Below are 23,199 nucleotides of genomic sequence, written 5' to 3' on the forward strand. Positions count from 1 at the left end.
CAGAAACCCAATAATCTATAAAAGCCAACTTTCAAACATTAATTCTGTAGTATCATTAACAACCAAACTCTTCCTATTAGTCATTCAGTTCCTGAACTGACAGTATCAGCCAGGAACTGAATTTTAAACAAGGCTTGTCTTTAAAACTTTTGCTTTTTTTAAAATTTTTCTAGTTGGTGCAATCTAGCATCATATTATTATGATTATTGCTATTATTGTTGTTATTATTTTTATTACTGTTACTATTACCACTATTATCACCATTATTATTATGTTTTTAATCTGGTATATGTAATCTGCTAGCTGGCTGAATCATTTTACTCATTTGCTTTTCCCACAGACAGCATTTTTTAATACTTAGAAAAAAGCATTCTGGTTGTAATTCAGTCCTGCAGCAGTATTAGTGCAGGGACAGATCCTGGCTTCATTTGAAGTTTTTAGCTTCAGTTCTTCCATATGAAAGTAAAACATGAAATTACCATAATTGAAAACACAAGCTGAATAAGGAGTAGTTAAAAATACAAGAGAATAAGGAAGATAATGGAAATTCCAAGCATAGTAAAAATTAATCCAGGAGCATTTGAAGAGAAGTTTCCTTCCTTAGAAAGAAGGAAACATCTGGCAAAGGAATTGGATTTAGGCCCAGCAGCTGCTGCAGTCTCTGTCCTTCCTCAAAGTGGGTAGCTGGGTGAGCTGTTGAACATCTGTACTTTGAACATTACAGCAGACTCTGATTTTCTACTGTCCCCTATGCATAAAAGCCCTCTTCATTTTCTCATCCTAGGAAAAGGAGCACATTTGAAAAAGAAGCACTTCAGAGTATGTAAGCAATGCTGAGAAGTTTAATGCAGAGCCAGAGAATACAAGGAAATGGAAACTACTAGGATGATTAAGATATGAAAATCTCTACTTCTTAACATAATCAGGAAAACAAATGAAGAAAGCTGACCAAGATAAAGAATTAATTACTTATTAAATCTAACAGGATGCAGCTCATGCCTAGTAGGCGAATCAAGGTCACTTTTAGCTAGAGTTCAATGGCCTAATCCAATAGGGTGGGTTTGGGTGAACCAAAGAAATGGGTTTGCTTTATATGAGACAGCTGGTTCTTGCACACCAAATTAACTCTTACTTGATGCTACCTACACAAAAAGTAGTGAGAAAGGTGGCCTCCAAAAAGGAATGTTGGTTGCCAGAGGCTTCGTCAGGTGAGCTCCGTGTAGAGCCACGCCAGGTTACAGTGTAGTTAAACTGCTCTTTAATTTGTCTGATATAATCAAATTCATATGTTTTCAGGTAGCATAAAGTATTAGCTTAACACAAAGAAATATGAAAAAATAGAGAAATGCCCAATATGGCATTATGACTTTTATGAAAAATCCAGGATGAGATCAAACTGTCTTGCCCTGAAGGTAGCAGCAGTTGTCCACAGACTCCCTTACAACTCAACCAACTCAGACACAAAGGAAAGATCTAACACAGAGACAGAGATCTTGGACACACTGCTGTCCAAGTGTTAATCTCTCTCACCTTCTGTTTCTCCAAGCAATAGGCAGTCTGGAGACAGCTGTACATCTTAACAAGCACTAAACTTGCTCCAGGTTGGACCCAGGATAAATGAGTTTCTGGCACTATGGATACCAGCCTTTCCCTGCACTCCTCTGTACTGAGTACCCCTCACCTCTTCATCTGAACTTCAGACTCAGTTACTTTAGCAAATTATACTAGAAAAGCTGTGCAGATCTGTTACAAAGCTTAAATTAAGCAGGTGACACTAAGTGCATTCAGCAAAATATATGGAACAAATGTACTTGTGATGAATTTTCATTGATTTGTTGGTTTCTATGAAGACTGACAGAACAGAGATTTGCAGAAGACTGGGCATTGACAAACTTCTTTCAAGATCAGTGCCACAATATACCAAGTATCTGTCAAACACATGAATAAATTTCTGCATCCTCACTGTTCAATTCAATTTCTACCTCCCAAATGCAAATTTCTGTACACACTTATGGGAGTGGCACAGTCTCCAGTTCTGTGCTGGTACAGTCTCCACTTCTATGGTGACTTTAATGTCATGCAAAAAAAAAAAATGGTTCTCTGTTTAATGATACTTTGACATGAATGTATCTCTAAGGGAAGAAAAAAATTTTTTTTTCTGTTTGTTTTTTTTTTAATTAATAACTGCATTTTGAATCTAATTTAACTAATTACCTAATAATTATTTCTCTGTAAATAATAATTATTTATCTGTAAATCATCAAGAGCATTAAGCACACCATGCCACAGTGCCTTGACAAAACAGGTGTGAGAATTTGAAAATGTGGCAATAGCTTCCAGAAGAGGATAAAAGCTCAGCTGTCAAAGTACTTGTGATTTTTAGCTGACAGTTTCCATTTGCAGCCTGTCCATTTAATTCTCAATAGCCGTATCCTTTCCCTTCCTGGGGTTTCATTGTCTTCTACAACTTTTCATATATCTTGCCAAACTTGGCCTTCACATATCTCATTCTGGTAAAAAGTTATCTCTTGCTGCCATCCTCATAACAGTGCAGCATGGTCTGCACAAAAACCAAAACATACTCTGGATTCCCATTTGCAGTAGAGTGATGGAAATACTTTCCATTGCCTTCAGCTATAGGCCTGTGAAACCCAAGTTCTAATCAAATCAAGCTCTTCAGTTTATTTGTGCCTCAGTTTGTGATTACCCTACTTAGATTAAAAATATTACAAATTTTTTCATAAAATATACCCAAATTTATTCCAGTTCAAAATCAAAGGTTGCTATGGACTCTGTGGTCACAGCAACACTGAGAAACTTCACTGGTTCAAAGATTAAATGTCCTGAATGGAGATTTTAGGCAAAGCTGAATTTTACAACACTTCTTAGTATTTTTCATTAGTAAGATGTATCACATTCTTCTTTCCTTCCAGTTTCCCACCAAGGAGAGAAAGAAGGAAAAGAGCCAGAGGAATTTTAAGTGCTATAACATCTCAGACATATAATTCTTTCTAATGGTGTATGTGTCTTCCTTGCTAATTTGGCACCATGTTCCAGCAGTATAAGTACATAAAGATTTAGGAGGCTTTGTTCAGCAGACTGACTGTTGAAATTTGCATTCCAATATACCTTGGAGCTGTCTTAAAATCGTGTGATAAGTAGTTCTTCTTATCATAATAATGCATATTAATGTCTCTTAGCATAACTTCATGTAATTACAACCGGGGGAGCAAAAGTAAGCCATGTTCTGTGTTCCTAGTGAACCACTGTGTTATTTGACTAATACGAATTAGGGGTTTAGTCCTGTAAGCTGTTTTCCTTCTCTTTGAAATAATCCAATTGGTAAGAGTGGGACATCTCCTTTAGGAGCCCATACCTAGACACAGTGTTAGTGCTTCAAGAAGAACAGCAAAACCTAATTCTCAAAAGACCCAATGATACAAAGGACCATCTCTGTTCCAGAACACAGTATTAGTGAAAATGAGACATTTCATGTGCATTAGCAAGGATGATTAATGAGTATTTCAAATACAGAGTGATACAACGTGACTGAAGAACTGAAAATGTGATTCTTATGTTTAATAGAGAGAGGGAGGGCAGCCTGGGAAACAAACAAACCCTTTAGTCTGACTGAACTCCATAAGATCTTACTGTTAAAACTGAAGGCAAGATTGGATGAGAGAAAGCTGGGGGGAACCTTTACCCCAAGTGAAGAGAAACAATGTATTAGGAAGCAGACAATGGGAGATGGGAGTAGTAGCTGTGCACAGTGGAAAGAGGAAGAATGCAATTGCAATTTCAGTGTCCCAGTGAGGGATCCATGAGGAGAGAAAAGTGATGTGATGGTGTTTGTGGATGTATCAGGAAGTACAGAGAGCACCCATGCCAGAGGAGATCACTTGCTGTACATATAATTATGCAACCCTTTGCCACTGCTGGGCTGTTGTGCTGCTGTTCCCTGAGCAATAGTGACTTCTTCCTGCCCTATGCTTTAGGAGCTCTGTCCTACACTCAACAATTCTCACGGTTTTCTCTTTTTTCTTATTTCGCTTTCATTTCTTCCCTTTTTTTCTTTGGGGGAGAAGCAGACAAAATTGTTGGCCTTTTATTCTTCATGGATTCTACTCTGTATGGTCAGTATGGCTCACCTGATGGCTGAAAGAATCAACTTGGCCTGTCTTTTTCCCCAAAGCTCATGGGCAAAGGTTGCAAATACACCCCAGAAGCAAAAAAAGCTTCTGCTGTTCCTGACTCTCCCTTGCCTAGCACAGAGCCACTCAGCTGGGCACTCTTCATGCCCTGATATCCATTGTCACACACACTTAAAACCTAACATGTAGGAGCTACTGAGACTTTGCCTTTGGGGAATTCATATCAGGAAGACTTAAACCAATAGCGTATGATATCCTTCAGATTCTCATTTTTCATCATGGCTTGGCTTCACAAATGAAGATTGCAGAAGGGCTCTCTCTCCCCAGGCTTGCTGCAGGCACACTGATGGCTGATGAGGCCAATGGAGGACAGGCAGCGAGGCTGCAAAAGGCACAGCAGAAAGGGCCCTGTGAGGGGACAGCCAAGGCATGGTGCTTTCTGTGCTCTTTCCTCCTTGAGACTGATTCTCCATGTGTTCTCAAAGGAGGCAGCAGGGTTATGGATGCTGTGTCTCCATGTCTCCCGACTGGAGGCCGGAGTGGACACTGCTGGCAGTCAGTATGGCCAAAGCTGAGGGATTGTTTCAGGGAGTCCCTGTATCTCCTCTTTGGGCTCCTCTCTTGTGGCAGCCGGTGGCAAGTTCACCACAGAGCACAATCTGAGGGAGGTGGTGATCCTCCATCCTGGAGACGTGCCCTGCCCCGCACAGCTGCGTCCTCAGCATCATGGTCTCAGTACTGGTGACCCTGCCTGTTCAAGGACAGTGACACTGGTCACACAGTCAGCCCAGTGGATGTTTGGGGTTGTACAGAGGCAGCACTGATGGAAATGTTCAAGGAGTCGCAGGTGGTGGCAGTAGATGACCCATGATTCAGACCCATATAGAAGAGTAGACAGTTCAATGGCTCTGTAGACACTAATCTTTGTACTTTTCTTCAGGTGCTTATTGCTCCAGACTCTTTTATGAAGTTTTCCAAATGCTCTGTATGCCTTTGCTAATCTGTTGTCTATCTCTTTGTTGATCTTGGCATCTGAGGAAATAATGCATCCCAAATAGCTGAGTTGCTGGACTGCCTTGAGCTCTGATTCACCTATAGTGATGTGGGGATGACAGAATTCTTTCTGTGGTGCAGGCTGGTAAAGAACTTCTGTCTTCTTCAAGCTGACTTCCAGCCCCAAAAGATCTGCAGCTTCTGCAAAGCAGGATGTTCTGCGCTGCTGTGAGTGTTGTCAGCAAAAAGCAACCTCACAAGGGCACACAAGCTCCTCCCCCACAACAAGGGGGTGCCTGTGGAGGGAGATTCTCATTACCTACCTAGTATATCTACCTGGTGTTCATCATTAAAACCATGTATGTGTTTGCACTTGTGTACATATAATTATCCATCACAATATTAACTTATTACAAGGTAAGACCTAAGCATGCATGACATGAGCCAGGTTCACCCTTTGACTCCACACTTGTTTTGGTATTTTGCAATTCAGCAATATTCTAGGGGAGAACAGTCTTCCTGTTTTCTGCAAGAAAAAGAAATCTATATTGTTTTAATAAGTAGCGCCAGGTGCTAAAGCATCACACAGAGTGATAACCCTGTCATATCTAGAGATGGAATATTTGAACTGGCAGATTCAAACTCATGATTTTTCTTGCTTCACTTTACTAACTGGTCAGTTGTGCCAGGTATTTTGTTTAAATCTAAATCAGATCAGCAAGATAAAAATAGTATTTCAGTGGTTCAGATCATGTAATTTGGACTACTAGTTTTACATGGTCAAGGCTTACATTGTCTTGGCTAAGCCTTGAATATATTGCCTTATAAATCTGGAGGTCTCTCTGTGAGCCAACTATCTGCCTTCTGCCCCAACATTGCAAAGCACAAATTTCCTTGAAGATGGGGTCAGTTTTGCAACTTGCAGAAAAGGGTCTTGAGCCTGCCCCTGCTAATCAATTAATTCCACAACTACCATTCAAAAGCTGTCCACGCTCCAAAGAGCATATGAAGGTAACTCCTGCTGCCCTACACTGCCATAGGAGCTCACCCACAGCTGTAATTCTCATCTAGTCAGGAAGCTTGTTAAACTCCTCTAATTAAAGACCTCTATGGCCTTATTCAAGTCCATCTTGCAGCCTTTGACCTTTTCCCCTCAGCTGGGACACATGTAGGTGTGAGAGGCTTCTGTATCACAGCAGACTGGAAAAGCATAATGGGGTCCATCTCCAAGAGACTTCATCTTCCCACAAATACTTATGTCTTTGACACTTATTTTGGTTTGAGTAGACCACAATTTCATTAAATACAAAAGTTAGGGAATCACCTGATGATCTGCAATTACATTACTATTATTTTCTTAAAAAAAAAAAAAAAAAAAATTAAAATTCCAAGCCTTTGAATCATTAATTGGGCAGGGAACAGATAAAAAGAATGCATCCTCATTTGCTTACAATAACAATTTAAAAGACTCACAAAATATTAATATTTCTAATACAGTCACATTAAGTGGTTCTAATAAACATAAAGAATTTCCCCTTGTTCTCTTCCTTATAAGAATTCCATCCAAAATATATTCCTCCAACTCATTAAGAGGCATCAACTTTTATCTGAGTAACAGACAGTTTATCAGAGCTGTTTCATAAACTCTTGGAAATGAATTCTGCTAAGGTCCTTATAGGGCTCTGGGAACGGAAAATGCAGAGGGAAGTGGCATCAAGGACTGAGAAATCATACTCTTATTTGTGTGCTGGAATCTAAAGGATGGTTATATTTAGCTGACAAAAACTGCACAAGAAACAGGCAGTGCTAACACATAAATACATTGGTGATGTTCTTTTCAGACCTCATAGGACAACATGTTAGTATTCTTTGAGGGGAAACAAAAATATTTAATTAAATACAAGATTCTCCAATAAGATTTGTAGATTCTCTGAGAACAGATGACTTTCAATGCTACTGTCAGGCACGATACTGCAAATTGGAAGAATGGCAACAAGTACCAATTAGTCGCTCATGGCTTTGGTTTGATTGCTTTTCACTCATTTGATATTTGCTTGCTGATCGTACTAATCCACAGAAAGGCAAAAGGTTTTGGAAAGGATTTACAAAGTCTACAGGGAAATCTTTGTTTCCAGGTCTCCCTGAGAAGTGGATCTAACTGATGCACTCTGTCTTCAGAAACTATGACCAAGATCTTTATAGACATGAAAGAGGAGGGCAAGGAAAAAGTAACTTGGTTTTAAGTTTCCTTGTTAGCCATACTTGCTCAAATAGTATGTTTTTCCATCCATGAAGGTATGGAAAAGGAGGAATTGGAGAAATTAGAATTTCTAGATGGCTGGCAACTGGGCCCACAAGGGGTGCAACGAGCCAACTAGACCCTCAGAAATGATGCTTCCACGCATGGGATGCACTATGGACACACAGCAAGCCCCAAGCTTAGGAAGTACCATTGTGTGCATGAGACAAAGTCCCCATCCATTGGCTCCCCTACACCTTCCTAGGATTTCTGCATCTCCAAACAGGGAATTAGATGACAGTGTGACGTGTATCTGCACCACACAGATACACACCATGGCTACGCATAAACCGGTGATTTTTGAGTTATCTCAATTTAATGTCAGATACCCCATCCTCAGGTTTGTTTGCCTCCCTTAGGTTTGACATCAGAAGAATCTTGTCTACATATCAGAAGAGAAGGGTGTGATGTCATTCTCCATGGGAGGAAGGCAAGAGCTCTGTGGCTTTCTGACATCTTCTGAAATGAAGATCATGGTAGTCTTATTTCAGAAAAAGGAGTAAATAAAAGGTAGAATCAGTCCATGTAGGTCATGTTACAGACTTTTTCCAATAATACTTTGTTTATTTGAATGAGAGAGAGTTTTGGCTCTTGAGTCTTGTATGGATCTACCTATGGACTTTTAGAGATCAGATCCTGAGTAGTTTCAAAATCATTCCCACATAGTTTCTTGGATTCTGATGATGTAGAGACTAATTTGTATACTCAATTCACTGCTGCTTTACCCCAGATTCATAACCTGTCACATCCCTGCTCAGAGTAGGAGGCCTTGTGCCGTGGCTGTAAATCCCTGTTGAATGGAAACACGGTCTCTCTAATCCCTTTAGAAAATTTTAAACAACTGATCATGCCTAAAGCATGCCCAACAGTGTTTGATTAAACACAGAATAAGAGCTTTCATCCATGAATAACATCAATGGCAGCAATTCTAAATCAACAGCTTCGTGTGATTCCTCTGCTTCTAGGCTCTGGCAGGGTAAACCTGGCACAAAAAGGGAGCAGAAATGCTGCTCTCTGAGACCCAGCAGCTCTGGACCAGTCTCTTAGGTCACCTCATGTGTGAGTACATTGCTGGAAAAAGACATGTGGGGGTCAAAGCACATGGGCCTCAGATAATGTTGCTTATTTGACCACCTTGCAGGAAGACAGTCAGTTTGGAGCACACAGGTGTAAAAGAGCTTTGATTCAGCCAAGCCCATACACTGATACAGTGCCCTGTAGTGTGTCACTGCAACACCCCTGTTGTGACATGGGACATTCCTATTGAAGAAGTGGAAGAATCTAATTATGAAGGCAGGTATCCAAGATCAGCTCAACCCCAAAGTGAATCCAACAGCAAAGGTACTGTCTTCTAAGAGAAATCTTAGAAGAATTTAACTCTCAATTGAGCCAGAACCTGATCCTGGAGCTCTTATCTGTGAAATTAGCCACAGTGAAGCAGAGTGGAATCCCACCAAGATGGATGGGATTTTAATGGGCTTTGGATGAGATTCCTCATCGTCTGAGCAAAACACTGCAGAACAGAGACTCAAAGCACACCACTGGCCTTTGCCTATATAGTAGTTTGCCAGGACCATGCTTCTATTAACAGTTGTAGTGACACAACATACTACCTGGATGTCTTTACTGGATGGGAGGTTTCCATGTGATAATTTAGGGACCTGAACCCACTGAGGGCAGGAAGTGACAGAACGGACTGATGGCCCTGGCATGGCAGCACAAAGCATGAACTGCACTGAGGATTTTATCTGCTTTTATCTGCTCCCTCTCATCCCCTTGCAGATCCCTACTTGAGCTGAAGAGGTATATATTGCTTATATAGTTTTACCACTAAATTTTTATGTGTATACAAACCCCTACACAACACAAATCATTCTAATTTTAGGATTTAGCTTTATAGCCATTTAGAAATCTTATTTTTTCTACCAATCACACCTCAAGATCTGAGTTCATAGGTATACAGCTGTCAAAAATGCCAAGAACTGTCAAAAGGAATTGGAAAAAAGCAGCTCTCCTTATGTTAGGCTTTGCACAGCCCAGGGAGCCACTGGCCACTTCTACATCTGCTTGCATGGAGGAAATGCACTCAGGGCTCTGCATGAATCCTGCAGGATATCTGCCCTGCAGCAACGATATAACCCCAGGCAGCTCTTTTCCTACATATCATCGCTGTGGAGCCTGTGGCTCCAAGGAAACTTGTTGCGACGGTGCTCAAAGGGAAGGCTTGGGGGAAACAATGGTCCCCAGGGGGTGGCAGAGGGGGGAGGAGGGGTGCCACGGGCTGGCGAGTGCGAGCAGGCATGGAAGCAGCAGCCTCGTACAGGTAGGAGAGCAGGAATGGACCAGGCTGGGGCAGATGTGAGAATGATGGGGAAAAACTGTGACACCAGAAGAGGGGGGGGAGAGCAAGAGGGTGGGTGGTGAGAACTGCAAAGAGGACAAGAGGTTGAGGATGGAGAGGTGAGAGGGAGCCAACAAGGAGGAGCTGTGTCTTCCTAAGAGTTTCCTCTCATCTTGGCATGAAGGAAAAACTTTGGGAAATAAGCAGATTAAACAAAGGACCAAGGAGCTACAGTAACATGGAAAAAACAGATAGAAAGAAGAAAAAATCATGGTAACAATTTTCATACATTTTTTCACGTTGTGGGTTTTTTTGGTTTTTGTTTTGTTTTGTTTTTTAGAATGAATAAAACCAAAGCAGCCCCCCAGACACTTCAGCTTCAGAAGACAAGACAGCAAACACACTTCTCACCTGAGATGGCTTTGGCAGCACTGGAAGTGTTTGTTTTCACACAGATAAACCATTCATGAACAATTTCTCAATGTTTTAACCGTAAACAAGCTTTCCTTTTGTATAGTTATTTCTTCCTATCCCTGTGATTTCCTCTCCTAAAACAAATATTTTCACGTGTGGAACCACCGAAAGAAAACAAGTCTGAGGTTTCCCATTAATTCCTGCGTTTCCCAGGACTTCTCCTGCGGCGTCTGAAACCAGGGTCCCCTGCCACACATTTTATTTTGTGGGACCTTTCCATTTTATGGCTCTTGGAGCAATTGGTCGTGTTTATTGATCTTTCCACACAGCTGTTCTTTTCCCACAGGAACACTGCAAGGGATTTTCTGTGGCCTCAGACGTGAGGCCCCATGCGTCTCTGTTCAAGTGAATTTGCTGATGCCAGTAAAAGGAGTCGAGGGTGCAGCAGCTTTTTAAGACTCACGAGTTTGTGGGTGTAAAGGAAGAAGAAAAGCACTACACACTGCTTCACTTTCACTGCAAAAAAATGTGCTTGTGTGATGAATTCTAAAAGTTTGGGCAAAGTAGCCCAAAGGAAACTAGCTGTGATACACGGGGATGGGATGGAGTGGAAGGAATTGTGAGAGACCTGTGCTGGAAAAGGAGGGGTGAGACGTAGGCACAAGAGGAAGGCGGTGCAGCGAACATCTCCAGCTAGACAGGGGCGGCTCCCAGCACATCTCCTCATGCCACAGACAGCACTGAATTCCCCTCAGCAACTTCTACCGTTCCTCACCCATCCTAACTAATTTTACCAGATCAGACACGAATAGCAATGACCTCACGTAGATACAACACCTGCTTCATGCAATCACAAAAAAACATAAGCGTTCATATCCCCCGAATAACCTCACACTGGGGACAGCATCATTCCACTGTGGGTTGTTTCACAAGCTTGCGAGAGTCGTGGTCACACGGGACTCCGGAGCTGAACAGCCCAGTCGCTGCAGGTGAGGTTGGTGTTCGGGAGGGTGAACCCCAGCAGCCACCCCCTTCACCCCCGAGGTGCCTCACAAGCTGCAGCCAGCCCGGGGCAGGTCACCCAGACACGGGAGGTTTGTGGGTGTCACAGGAGCAGGATGCAGGTGGGGGCTTTAGGCTTAGCGAGAAGGGCAAAAGAGCAGGAAAGGAAACCATTAGGAAAAATACCTTACCTCTCCGCGGACTCCTCGGAAAGCGCAGCAGAAGCTTGCATGTGCAATCTTGCCCCCCAAAAAACCTCGGATAAGGATCTCAGCTCAAGCCCAAAGGAAAGCTGGGGTGCTCTCCTCCCTCAAAATGCCCCAAGGCCCCTCTGAGCAGCCCAGGTTACCCTCCGCGGGGACTTCCAGCCTTCCACGGCTCCTCCGAGCGCTCGGGGTCTCCGGAGGAGCTTTGCACCCCGGAGCCGTGTCTGTGCCCCTGCGCTCAGGGGGAGGAACAGCTGGAAGTGTCAGCACAACACGCTCCGTAAATTTCCCCTCAGCCTTTTGCAGACGTAAGTCCTTGAGAAAAATGCCTAATTCCCATCGTTTGTTGACATAGTAACCACATTTAAGTTTTTGCCCGCCTCAAAAGCCATCTGCATAAAACAAATCATTGTAAGAAAGAATTATCCAGCCTGCAGCGATCTGGTTTATGTGGTTTTATTTTTCTAAGGAAGAAGTAGAGCGAACGTTTATACACTAGAGACTTCACAGCCAGACCAAGGCGTTGTTTCACCACAACAGTTAATATTAAGGAGTCCCACAGCATTTTGAAGGAAGTGTATTACCAAGTAAAAGGAAAAAATCCATTATTCAGTTAAACAGCACGTTTCTAATGCATAAGGGAACTTTTAAGGGCGTCCCAAAATGTTCTGCAGTTTTCTTTGACTTATTCCCTTATATTTATCGGATTTCACCATAGATGCTTGAAACATATTTGAAGTTCCGAATACAGTTTACAAAGTCACAACATTTTGGGAGTGGAGTCAGGCACAAGTAAAGAAGATTTGTGGAGCACTCTGCTTCCTCAGTCCTATGGAAATGAGCCCTATGGAGATGAGCTCTTTAGCCTCTAGTAGTGGAGAGGAGAGAGATAAAAGAGAATTGTGCTGCAGGGATCACATGGGGTTTAATGGGTTTTAATGCATCCCTTCATCCAAACTGCTGTCACCCCTATGCAGATCTGCATTCAGATTTCTAGCCCTTTTCCTGGTAATTTAGGTGATGGGAGCAGGTTGGCAGAATGTGCAAAACCACGATGCCCTGAGGGGCTTTTTTGACCCCAGTTGCAGGAGGATAGGGGAGGTGGGGGAGCTAAAGTAACAAAACCCGAACCTTGGTACTTGGAGTTGAAAAGAGCTTTACAAGCAACGTTTCAGTGTTTTAACTCAGTGTTGCCTCATAAAATTGCCTTGTTTACAAAGCTCTTCAAGGGCCTAACTGCGTATTATTTACTACGGAAGACTTGTATTTGAGAGAGCTTAAATGCCTGCTTAAGGTTGAAGATAGAATGAGAGATCTAGCAGTTTGAAAGATATAATAACCTCTTTTCCTCCAACCTTGAGATTCATTCAAGTGACCATAACCCTCCTGCCAACAGGCAGGTATCCTCATTTTCCTCACAGCAGCGCTACCACTATCCACAAAAAAGGAAAACAAAATTAAATCAGATAAATTCTTCAGCCACATCTTTTTCCAGTCGTGTAGCTGAGAAATATTAGTCATATTCTGGAATGTTAACTAAATGGAGAAAATCTAGAGAAGAGATGAGATAGAAAAAAAAAAGCTCTAAATGTGCATTCACAGCTTGTGATTTTGGAAGTATCACCCTTTGGAAAGCTTTAATCAAACTTTTTAAAGAATAGATTTTGGAATAGAATTCCAGCATCAGTACATGTTTCTCAAACTACCATCAGTTGACATCCTGGGCCAATGCTAAGTATACGGTTGTTATTTAACAAGTTGTAAATATTTTAAGAAACCAGCAGGTATTATGAAGATTGCAAAGCTACAGCACAAACCCATGCTGATGAGCAATTTACATTTGCTGGGTGTGTGAAGACAAATCTTTTATAGTAGAGGTTTGGTTAAGTTTTTAAAATGTTTTAAAGCAATTTCAAAGGGGTGGACCACTAACCCCTGCCCTGTCTCCATGATAGCTCAGTGAAGCCCACGGAACTCCCAAGACATATTTGTAGCTCTGGTGGCACCCCCGTTGGTGTGTGGAAACTCCACTTCTGGCCAAGTCTTTTTGGCGAGCTCATTTTCACATGACCAGCTGGTAGCTGTGAGCTACAGCCTCAAGGTGAATGTCACTCACATCTTCTTGCATATCATTCCTCCCCAAAATCTGTTTGTCTTGCACTGCACCCATGTTGGGGCCCCTGGGGCAGTGGTTTCAGCAAGAGGATCCACTCAAAAAACAACCCACTCAAAAGCCATAATTTTCCATTTCATCAGCTCGTAAAGCTGACCAAGCTCCAGCTGTGCCATTGTGGGATGAGAGGCAGGCAGTGCAGGCGAATGGGGGGCACTGCATTGGGTCTGCAGAGCAGCAGCCCCCACTTACACCAGATCATACATAACATTAAATTTCCCTGTAAGCCTTTTTGTATCTGTGCTTTTTCAATCAAATGGGGCAATACTCTCCCCTTATCTAATAGCTTGTAAGTCACTGAAATGCCATTGCATTGCAGCTATGTGGGTTGCAGAGCTCAGAAAACTTCATTATGTGACTGAGGTACAGAACCTGTGATACTCTGCACATGATATAGAAAATCAACCACCACAAACACTAAAACTCAACTTCTGATAAAATCCTATAATCTAGAAAAAAATCAAAAATATAAAAAAGAAACCAGTTTATTGCTGTACACTGCACCCACCAAACAAAATTCTCTGGTGTTAACAAAGAGGAAAGCCTCCCTGCTCTTTGGAAATTAAGCCCAATTTCCATTGAATAAGCTATTAATTGGAAAAAAACAACCAAACAGACCAACAGTGGTATGCATCCTAGAGCTTTACATTCTTGGTAAATAAAGACTATATAGTTTGTGCTAAGTTAGCTTAGTTTTTCTGATTCTGTCTTCGACCAAATAGTGCAGATATCCTGGTTGGACTGTTTTCGAAGAAATTGCATGGTAATTAGGCTGTTTTACCATACATAGCATTGAATTGTAGCAATTGAGCAACATCCTCCACGGGTTTTCAAGAGATAACAGCAAGTTACACAAGCACTGCTGTTGAGGATGATAGAGATGGCAGAAAAGCCCTGTGACCTTCCCTGTGTTTTAAACAGAAGTGAAGGAACAGGAGAAATGGGCTCTGGCCCAGAGCTGCAAGCACAACGCATTAGCAGCTGCTTAGTGCTGTGTTTGCTAATGCTCTGGTTCCTGTAGGAACACCTAATCCTTCCTAAATTCTGGCCAGCATTTAAGGTTAAGTGCAAACAGCCAAAGACTGTTCTCAGTTACCTGCTTCTTATCTGTATGGTCCATTTTGTGTGACAATGGATTTTCTGCTAGATTTTAGAAGCTTAATTATTCAGGCCATATTCGACATCCATTTACATTGCTATGAGGCCAAGCACTGTGTTTGGTGGGGGCTGCCCGGTATGGAAGTCTGGGTTCTGCCTTAGCCACAGGGAACAAAAGAAAGCAGGGATTACACAGGAAACAATAGAGCCCCAAATGCAAACCATGAATTTTTTATACCCGTCCTTGAAATGCATCCTGGGCTGCATCAAAAGAAGAGTGGATTAGAAGGTGGAGGGAGGTCTCTTCCTGAGAGACCCAACCTGGAATACTGTGTCCAGTCCTGTAGTCCCCAACACAAGAAGGACATGACTAAATCCAGAGGAGAACCACTCAGATGATCAGAGGGCTGGAGCACCTTTCCTATAAAGACAGAGTGAAGGAAATGGGATTGTTGAGCCCGGAGAACAGAAGGAGACCTTATAGGGGCCTTCTGGTACCTAAAGGGGGTCTGCAAGAAAGCTGGGGAGGGACTTTTTGTGAGGGCTTGTAGTGATAGGACCAGGAACAATGGTTTTAAACTGTAAGAGAGTAGATTTAGGTAAGACCTTAGAAAGAAATTCTTACATGTGAGAGTGGTGAGAGACTGGAACAGGTTTCCCAGGAAAGTTGTGGATGCCTCACACCTGGAAGTGTAAAGTGCCAGATTGGATGGGGCTTTGAGCAGCCTGCCTATGCAGGGGGGTTGGAACCAGATGATCTTTAAGGTCCCTTCCAACCAAAACTGTTCTGTGATTCTATGATGAAATAACCTATTGAATGTAATGCTGACTAACATTCTACAAAGGGATTTTAAAATATAATTTCAAAATTATATGGAAGAAATAGAAGATTGTCACAGCTGGGGGTCAGAATTCCTTTCAATTTCAAAGCTGACCTCCTCAGAACTCCAAACATAAGTTGGGTTTTATGGAAGCATTTTCATCTGACCTTACTTAATCCAGCAGGATGCAGTCTGGAAGGCCTTCTCCATTAAGGCCAAAAAACCATGAAGCTTAATACAGTTGAAAGGCAAAACCCAGAATAAAAGCACGAGGGGGGCACTTGCAGAAGCTAAAGCTGAAATTCCTGGTCACTTAGAAGGAAACAGGAATCCCTTACCCAAACCAGACTGATGTAGCAATCTTATTTTGTGGCTGTTTCACTTGCTCAAGCTTTGTAAACTTTGTACATGTACCCCTGTTCAGTAATGGTGTTCTGGAAACTACCTTGGCATCACATTATTGAACTCCAGTGAATCCAAGCCCTAAATACCAGCTATATCAGCTGTAGGAAACCAACATGCCATGCCTGAAGAGGCATGTGCTGTATATTCATACTGAAGCACATGTGCAAAGTCCTTGCTCTTGAAGATGATGCTGTGCCACTCTGCCAGCAGATGTCCTTGAAAGGGCTGTACTGTGCCCATCTCTTTGTGCTGAACCTGGAGTTTGTCTGACTCCACCGTTAGCTGATTTATCTTATCCAGTGAACAGAAAAATCTTCATTTTCTTCCTGTTGGGTTGTTTTACCCTGTATTAGCTCTCTGACCTGCTCAACACAGAATCAAAACAAGCATCAGTGCCGCTCCAAGGGAAACAGCAGGAGGGCACCCAAGTGGGAAAGAGAGAGGGGCTGCCTGGCACTTTTTGGCAGTAGTTATCTTTTAGCCCATCTTAAATATACTGCCTGGCTGTACCCTTAGGCCACAGGTCAGAGAGGTTAAGAGGTTATTTCTTTATCCCCCTCACACTTCCCTGAAGATTACTGTCTCCTTAGATCTGCCAACAGGGTGCTATGTTTTGTCCACCCTCCTAGTCTCAGAACAACCTGGAAAAAATCTCTTATGAAAACTACTCTGGCTAATTCAGATCATTTTCACAGAACTGTTCCAGGGAGTGATGAAATGAGGAATTATATCACTGCCTCAGTGGGTGAGGTTTCACAAGACACATACCTTAGTTAATGGTTTGTTACCAACAGGGCAGCAAGTGGCCTTTCTCCCTTCTGGGCAGTGGTCTTCACCTTCACTCAAAGAAAAGCTCTTTCTTGACAGGAACAACTCCAATGAAAGTGTTAATTTGTCTAAAGCTATTGTGTAACTCCTTTGCCCTTCAGGGCCCTTGAGATCCACCAGTGAGTCCATTCAGATGATGCAATGTTTGTACCTGGACATACTGTCAGAGGACTCAGGAAGGAGAAAAGAAAGGAGAAAACAGAGGAAGATGAAAGTGCCTCCTTGTATTGAGCCTTTGTACATTCATTTGAATTCCTCCCTTCTGGTTTACCAAATCACTTTGTGATTCTTGAGTGCTTTGCTTGCAAGCCTGCACCAGCTCCCACCCCAGTCCTGGCACACTGACTTCATCTTCCCTTTGCCCTGTGGCACTCACCAGTGATGAAATACACCTGCACAGAGGAGGAAGGAAACTCAGGGAGTGTCAGATATCAGTCCCAGTGCCAGCATAACATAGCAGGCTGGTGCAGTCAGCCCTGGCTTTATTTCAGAAAGATTTGGGGAATGTCACTTCTTTTTGTGTTGTATTTTGTAGCAAATACTTTTAGGGTGATGTTCTGCCTCCTCTGCTGGCTTTTGCACTGTGCAGGTTGCTGTAGCCAGTCATGCTTCAAAGAGGGCTGAACACTTGTGGGAGTGATTTCAAATTACTTTCTAAATGTCCTAGTTACAGTCAGGAATAATATTTTGAGGTAGGTTAGTCCACCTTCTAAAAAGAAAAGTCCTTTCAAAGGCCTTCTAATACCAGTGTTCAAGTCTCTTCCTCATGTGGCCCAGCAAACTGGAAGACCAGTTTGCATGCTACCTTGCCTGACAGTTTTCAACTTCCTCTTCTAGCAATGAATCTTCCGGGTGAGAAGTATTCGTACTGGCAGAACTTCCAAGCTGGGCCCCAGAAAATACTAACATAGCTGCTACTGCTGCTGCTTAGGGGGAAGTTGTGATTTTAGATGACTCCTTAACCAAGTTAAAATCTGGTTGCCACAGAAAAAAGGCCTTTGCTATCCTCCACTCCAATTCCCCTTCCTTCCCACCCCTGTTTTTGGCTACATGTCCACCTCTTCCTATTCAGTTGTTTTCCTGACTTAATTCTCTGACATTCTCACATGTTGAATCAGCTTATTCTGTAATTGGAGCAGTGCCACAGCTGCCAACAAGGCAGGCAGCAAGGATCCAAGGTGAGGAGCAGTCAATGGGAGGAAGAATGAGCAAAGAAGCTGGATTCCACTCTTTTGGTGATGTTCAAACATGAATAAAAAATGCATCCTAATAGAGGGCAAGAATGCAGGGCAGGGTACAAGCATCTAAACACTACAGGTAAAATGAAGGTAGCAGCAAATAGTGCTCTGCCTGGGCCTCTGCAGGATGCTATAGTGTGAGACATTCCCTGTGAGTAGGTGTTTTCTCATCCTGGTTATACACAGATTCAGGCCAACAAGGATGCAAGGACCAGCCATTGCTCACTCCCATGTTCTAGGCAGTTTTGGCATGAGCCCACAGGTCTCCAGTGCTCACCAGTCATGCTGCACTGACTCTTCGAGCAACCACTGGAGAAGAGTGGTGTGTGTCTGTTGGAACCATATCTAATTTGTCCATTTAAATCCCCATTAAATTAGCCCAATTCTCTACATGTAAAGACTTGCTCTTTGGCAAAGCCCATGGACAATCCTGGCCCCCCAGTTCTCTGGGAACACCAGTCAGGAGGGCAAATCCTGGCAGAGCCTGCAGCTCTTGTGAGCTGTATGTACCCTAGCTGGTGGCTGCTGTCATGCTCCCCAGGGTTTTCCATATGACCTGCCTTATTTGGGATTTCCCTTTAACTGGACTATCTCATACTGGAGGGCTAATAAGCTCATCTCCCAGCTACTGTGGTCCCATCCCAAAAGAATGACTGAGAAAAACAACCCTGAGCACACAGAGTTGGTCGTTTCTCAGCAGCCAGCTCAAAAGACCTTGTGGTATCAGAGCTGAGGTCCTGACAAGATTACTTTATATTTTCCTGCCCCAAGGCTTTTTGAGCAATATGTGTATAAAAGTTGAAGCTGAACGTATTTTAAAGTGCATCAATACTATATATAATCAAGGGCCTTATTAGATTTGCAGCAATGCAAAGGGACTAACAGTTTATTTGGAAGCTACTTGGAAGCAGCTTTTTCATTTTATGTTCAACAGTGTTTTTCCATATTGCTCCATGTAACTAAATCAAGTGTTCTGATAACTGGGCTAAGAGCAGTGGAAAAGCCAACAAATTAAATAAACTTGGCCACTTCTCATATTTTACATGCTGCCTCTTGCTGACAGCCCGTGGGTTTAAATCCCTGGTGGCCAGAGCTGGTGTGCAGAGCTGAGAGTCCTTCACCCTGGAATTCACTCTAGCTTGCTTCAGCTGATCCTGAGTTTGTGTCCTTTGCTCTTATCTGTTTGCCAGGGCAAGAAACATTGAGCTTTTTGCATGGTGCTTCAGATGCTGATCTGCAGCCCAGACAGTTGGAAGCCTGTTGAGATGGAAGGAGAAGAGTGGTCTAGACCTACCCTCACAAGTCTTTGATCCTCAGGGCTGCAGGAAAATTACAGTGATGTACTGCAGCCATCCACTCCATCCACAACCCTGCCAGGGTGCCAAGAAAACCATGAGATACTTGTTTTCTGGGTTGCCAGGACCATGTTATTCTGAACACATCTTGCTCCTTGATGGCAATTTTGAAGTTTACTGCACAAGCTCTGTTATATTTGCCAGTTATATATGTCAGTAGGGGTTGAGAAGCTGGCTTCCCAAAGTGTCTTTCCCTGGAGCCTGGCAAGGGGAGGAAATGTCAGTAGTCAGCTAGCCCAAAGCAGGGCCACAATTCATCTGCTGGCACTTGAGGGCAGGACCAGGTGTGGGGAACAAAGCAGTTTCTTGTTCAGGACAGAAACTTGTTTACTCTGACTCTGGCATCACACTGTGTGTTGTATTTACCATTTGTACCTGTACTGACATCCTGCTGTGTGAGTGCACTCAACGAGTCCAAAATCAAATTAAATTGACTGTGTTATTTAGAAGACATTTACTCCTATGTGGAGGTACTTGATGGTACTCCTATGTGGAGGTACTGTGCTGTGGAAATGTTAGTCTACTAAGGAAGGTGAAGCGGAACCACTTACAGATCATAAAAAGTTAGTAGAGGGGATGACCCCTGCAGTGTTTGGTAACATCACTGAAGTGAAGGCAGTGCTGCTGTGTGTCCTGCTGCTCCTCTGGGAACTCACCCTCCACAGCTCTGTAAGGTCAGCAAAAGCCAGAGCATCCTCCCACTTGTGATCTGTGGAGCATATCCCATCAGGGCTTTATCTTCCGCCCTTCTGTGAGGGGCCAGCACTGCCTCCATCTCTGCTTATCCCTGCTCACAAAAACCAGAGATCATCCCAGCCTTTGCAAAGCTTACTCCAGATTTTTGCCTGAATCATTCCCTGAGCCACAGGGGCCACAGTGATATTTTCACTCTGTTTTGCTAAGTAGCAGTCACAGCTCCCAGAGCTAGTTACAGTAGACTACACCTTTAATTGCAGGTAAGTCAAGTACAGAGGCTGTTGGATTAAAATCAAGCTGCTACAATCAGCAGCCAAATGTCGGTTGACACAGGAATTCAGCCTCCTAAAAGCATCACTTTCAGAAGATCGTTTTTCTGAACAAAGAGCTCAGTACATGCTCTTTCATAACATCACAGCAAACTACACAGAAAAGGAGAGAAGCATGTTACCAAGAGAGGGAGAAAAAGCATCTTTGTTTTAAAAGAAATTTTAAAACCCCCCTCATCTTAATGTAATTTACTTTGACATTCTAGGCACACCCCAGGGTGTTTACCAGTGACGATGGGAATTTACTTTGCTCAGACTCCTCAGAGAAGTGGCCACGATGTAGATCAAACAACCCATAGTTTGCTTACGGCAATGGTTTCCCCAGAGACAGACCCAGTGTTTTGGGTTGAAGTAAACAAATAGCAATACAAGTAAGAGGAGGATGACTCAATGAATAATACACAGACCTGTTATATATAATGAGCATTATATATGTTTTGGATTCCTCTGTGACTTTAAAAAGCCAGCTGAATGACACTAAATTATCATCCTCTGAGACTCCATAAGTTCTCACTTAAATGACTAGAATAAAGTTAATGTATTAATTTTTAAAATAGAAATACCCCTACTTCTTTTGGTTTAGGCCAAATGGCATATTTCAAAATAAAACGTTATTACTTTGGGCATAAATAGCCTGAATTTGTTGCTGACATTTGCTGACACGTGGTTCTACCTAGAAAAGGAAAGGGTTCAGGGCTGGCCACCCAACCTCATTCCTGTTTGTACAAAGCTCAAACCTCTGAGCTATACTGGCTTTGCCATGGGATGAAGGATTCCTGGCAATGATTCCTTTTCAGATCCATGCAAGACATTTCTTGGGCACAGATTTATCCATTCATGAAATGTGCTTCTTCTCCACAGAAGCACAGGGCAGTGTCCTTTGTCAAAGCACGGGGTGTACAGTGACTCAAAGGAAGGGCTGTCATGGAGATATTTCCTTTTGCAACAATTCAGGATAAGGCTCATCCCCAGTTTTTTACATCAGTGCTTAGATACATGTTCTAGTTCTGGTTATGTATGTCAGCAAACACAGCCATTCAGGGCACAGCAATGCAGTGACATACACTGGAATACACTTCTGTGAGCACAGCTACCTCTCTGCAAACTGAGCTTTGCAGTACTCTAGCAAATAACAGGAAAAGCACACTTTTTTCTACCTGCCTTAACATTCTTCATGTTCACCTTAGTGTATTCCCTCCTTTGTGCTGCAAGCAGATGGAGTGACACTTGGAAGGAACAAAAGTCACAGCTTCCTCCCCATCCCCATTGGTGCTGCAGGCAGCACTTGCACAGTGAACAAAGGAGTGGTTGGGTCCAGGGGACTGCTGTGTTTGCTCTCTTTCCCTTCATTATATGTGCAAAAAGTATCCTCAAATTCTTCATAAACACACACTGAACTAAGGTGGAGGGAAAGAAACCAACATGGAAGACAAATATGGGTTGCCACAGACAGGTACAAATGCCAGTGCTGCCCTCAGCCACAGGGCAGACATAAATTTCCAAATAGAGGTTTCTTTTCCCAAAGTCTGGGAAGGGGCCCCTGGACAAATGAGGGCAATCCTGGGTCAGGGGAAGGAGGATATAGGTCTTTTAATGTGTAATGAGGTAGAACCTAAAAATCTACTGAAGGCAAGGGAAAAGCAGCCAGGTCAATGAGGTGCATCACATTCAGCCCTGAATCTACTAGATACTATGATGGGGACAAAGCACATTCAAGACCCAGACATGACACATTCTGTCAGCTGAATCCCATTTTTTCTTTGCAATCCAGCAAAATCAGAAACCACATGGCACTGAGCCTCTCCATAGGGCCAGGAGAAACACCTCACAAGTCTTTGCATCTGTGGTTTCTAGTTTGTGCTGCAGTGCTGGAGATAGAAGAGCTGCTCAAGGCAGCCTCTGCCATGAAGGGAGGCTTTGGGTTTCCTCATGGGTTCTCAGATCCCAAACATTCCTGCCTAGGTGTCACTCATGCCCTCAGCACAGGGCTCTGGGAGGGGAATTAGAAGGGGGCAGAGGCAAATGGATGAGGATTAACATTTCTTTAGCACTTCTGGTAAATCCAGACCTGCCTCATTATGCTTACAGGGACTAAGGATGCAAAACCTGCATCTAGATGGTGATGTGCTGAAAGATCCTGACTGATTACAACGCGAGGTGGACACCACCTGGGAGATGATCCACCTTCTCCAGAGTCTGGAGGTAGGCAGAAACTAGTCTCTCTATTAGTAAAATAAGTGTAGATTGGTGCTTCATTGGCAGTCCCCGTGTTATATTTTGTTCCACAAGACATGAGTAAAGCTGAAGTAAATGTCAACTGCATCATCTTCTCTCTTAATGTAGCGAAGAATCAAAGAATACTAAGTTGTAAGGGACCTGGTCCAACCTTTCTTGGCAAAATCAGGGTCTAGACAAGATAGCCCAGTACCCTGTCCAGATGAATCTTAAAAGTGTCCAGTGTTGTGGAATCCACCACTTCCCTTGGGGTGCTTACACCACTGGCTGATACTTCTCACTGTGAAAATCATCATGTCCAATTGTAATCTCCCCAGGATTAACTTGTACCCACTACCCCTCATCTTTTCCATGTGACTCCTTGTTAAAAGGGAGTCTCCATCTTCTTTGTAGCTTCATGTCAATTACTGGAACAGGGTTATGAGGTCTCCCTTATGAGCCCCCTTTTCTCCAGGCTGACCCACCCTTTCCTCAGACTGCACAGCAGGCTGCACAGTCCTTTGATCATCTTCATGGCCCTTCCCTGGACCCTTTCCAGCCTGTCCACATTGTTTTTGTATGGTGGGGACCAAAACTGAACACAATGTTCCAGATGTGGCCTGACAAATGCTAAGT

The 23,199-nt window shown here is 43.1% G+C and overlaps 1 protein-coding gene across 2 annotated transcripts in view; it reads right to left on the reverse strand.

Annotated features, from left to right (window-relative positions):
• Positions 1-23,199, reverse strand: part of SPATA13 (spermatogenesis associated 13) — a 156,021-nt gene that overhangs the window by 66,636 nt on the left and 66,186 nt on the right. The window contains exon 1 of one of the 2 annotated variants that reach the window (XM_071735981.1): positions 11,392-11,629. The exons of the other annotated variant lie outside the window; for it this stretch is intronic. The gene's annotated coding sequence lies outside the window, so the exon portion shown is untranslated. Of the gene's footprint in view, positions 1-11,391; positions 11,630-23,199 lie in introns of those variants that run through there. 2 annotated transcript variants of the gene reach the window in all.

Source organism: Heliangelus exortis, chromosome 1, assembly GCF_036169615.1.
Source record: "Heliangelus exortis chromosome 1, bHelExo1.hap1, whole genome shotgun sequence".
Lineage (NCBI taxonomy): Eukaryota > Metazoa > Chordata > Aves > Apodiformes > Trochilidae > Heliangelus > Heliangelus exortis.